Source organism: Berghia stephanieae, chromosome 6 (genome assembly GCF_034508935.2).
Source record: "Berghia stephanieae isolate SIO BIC M18660-M18661 chromosome 6, UCSD_Bste_1.3, whole genome shotgun sequence".
NCBI classification, from domain to species: domain Eukaryota; kingdom Metazoa; phylum Mollusca; class Gastropoda; order Nudibranchia; family Aeolidiidae; genus Berghia; species Berghia stephanieae.
The window spans coordinates 61,015,421-61,017,920 of record NC_088365.1 but is presented as its reverse complement, the minus strand read 5'-3'; the positions used below and the strand labels follow the sequence as shown (position 1 = coordinate 61,017,920).

The following is a 2,500-nucleotide window of genomic DNA, read 5'->3' as shown; positions in this document are numbered from 1 at the left end:
AACACAAAACAAACGACGTTTCGGCCCTTGGCCTTCTTCAAGAAAACACTATCTATTGTCGATAAACAACAACGTGAAATGGAATGTAAGCTTCAATTTAATATACGAAAACAGATAAAATGGACGTTTCGGGTTTCCCCTTTATCAACAAAACAGGATGAATGAAACACTACAGATGAATGATATAATGTGGAAGTGGCGCCACTGCATGTAAATTGAAGCTTAGATACATTCAATTTCACATTGTTATTTATTTCTTCGAGCTTCGAGCAACAACGTTTACATTACGTAACCAATTGCACCTCAAAACTTTACCCTTACAGTGCCATTTGGTGCGTTTGGTGCGGGCCTCAGAAAAATCATGGCGGTCCATCCAAGACACGCCTTTGTTTGTTTACATTTTCAAATTCAAATCCTAGGCTTACAGTTGTAATCTCTCACAGGGCAGGGAGACACAATCAACGTTCTTTTACAATGGATACTTTTTTCATGTAATAATAATATTGTGATGGGCAGTCACATAATATGAATATGGGCAGTTATGGTTATGTGACTGTCATGTGAAAGGTTAAAAAGACAGCTTTTGGTTACAAAAATGATGGAGGTTGGTTATTTCCCAAATTGAGGAAGACTGATTAACTGAACTGATTATTATTTTCATTCATTTTGGGATGGTTTTATTTCGCTTGTAATTTTCTCTAATGCTTTGTCGGACACTGATTCATACACAATTTTTAGAGCTTTAGAGAGAAATTCCGTATGCTCCTTGGTCTATTATCTCTTTCAATAGAACAAACCTTGAAAAGTTAGTGAAAGTTTAAAATTTCTAAAATGACCATTATTTTGGTTCTCCGCCATCATTTTGTCGTTGAAGTATTGAAAAGTAGTGCAAAGTGCAAAGCAGTCCTAGGTTGTTTTTTTTTTTGTTTTTTTTTTTTCTTCTATTAGGGTAAGCTAAAGATCGGATAATTTTCTTTTCTATTGGGGTAAGGTATATGTCTTAGTAAAGGTCCTAGGGTGTTTGTTTTTTCCCTATTAGGGTTAGTTAAAGGTACTGGGCTTTATTTTTTCTTAGGGTTTATTAAAGGAATACTTGGGTTGTTTCCCTTAGCACGAGGAGCTTACGGAAGGCCTCCCAAATTAAATCGAACAGCGAAAGCAAATTATGTGAACTTTGCAAAAGGGCATTTTATTTACAAGTCCGATAACCCTAAATGTGATGGGCTCATTGTTGTGCGGCTATGTGGTCTTGTGGTATAACACTCACTTACGGATCGGAATGTCCTGGGTTCGAGCCTCGCTCGGCGCATAGTTGAGTCCTTGGAAAAGACTCTTTACTCGCGTTCTCTCACCGGACTCAGGTGCAAAATGAGTGCCTGGCCGTGAACAGCGTTGTCTCTGTCCGAAAAAAAAATTATAATATCTATCGCCTAACAGGGGTCATGTCTTGTCCTACATGTTAAGTGTTGCTGTTGGCTAATGACCCCTTGTAAAGCGTTTTGAGCACGTTTAGTGGATATTGCGCTATATAGAAGCTCAAGTCATGGGAATCCTCTGAAATCAACGCAAAACACTGTCAATGATAACAATTTTAAATCAAGACCAATTTAATTGAAGGCTGGTTTTCCAAAACTCGTTAAGTCGATTTTTCTACTTTTTGAGATTTTCCATCTGTGAGATAAATTGAAACGTAAATTTTATTTTAAGCATCAATTGGATTCAATAGTCTGATGTCACGTCCCCCAGCAATGGCACCATCGTGGTTCTAAACAAAGAAAATCGTTACTTTTTATTCTTCATGCTGGCTAGAACTTTTCATATGTCTTGTTATCAGAATATATAAAAGTAAAAAAAATGATCATTATTTATAATGTTTTTCTCCTCTGGATACACTTTGATGCTCGTCGGAGAAATATTTCATAAGGGCGTCCGCCATTGTTCCGATAGTTTAGAGCCAGTTACTAAGTTATCATGCGTCATTACGAGGGAAGTGACGTCATGACTGTTGAAGCGTATTAGCACAGGAATTCCCCTAGATTTGTGTGAATTTGAAGTTTAAACATGATAAAATAACGGACCGAATGCTATAGATAGAATGCGCTTGGCCAAGGAGTTCACAACATTGCCATCCGGAAGTATAACGGACCAACACACAAACTCTGTGTAACCATGAACTTTTATAGTCTGGTTAATACAGTTTAGTGAGAACAACTCACAAACGCGGATGGCTAAAACAATAACAAAGGCCTGAGTGACGTCATCTGCATACTATCTATATTTTAATGGAAATAATCCTCACTATCTCAAAATGGGGAAATAGACTGAAGTTAGGGAGTTTTGGAAAACCGCTCTGTAATTATTGCACTCGGCTGTCAGTTGTCCCTCGGAGTCACGAACCATTTGGCCCGGACAATAGCAATAATTGCTCGTTACCCTTAGGCTAGGAGGCTAGTCTATCGCAAAGTACTACCCGCAAGATCTAATAGATCTAGCTACCCAT

The 2,500-nt window shown here is 38.0% G+C and overlaps 1 protein-coding gene across 5 annotated transcripts in view; it reads left to right on the top strand.

The window, feature by feature from the left end:
• The window catches only part of LOC144975408 (protein rolling stone-like), a 44,452-nt gene that overhangs the window by 11,349 nt on the left and 30,603 nt on the right, over nt 1-2,500 (top strand). The window contains exon 1 of one of the 5 annotated variants that reach the window (XM_078919442.1): nt 440-604. The exons of the other annotated variants lie outside the window; for them this stretch is intronic. The gene's annotated coding sequence lies outside the window, so the exon portion shown is untranslated. Of the gene's footprint in view, nt 1-439; nt 605-2,500 lie in introns of those variants that run through there. 5 annotated transcript variants of the gene reach the window in all.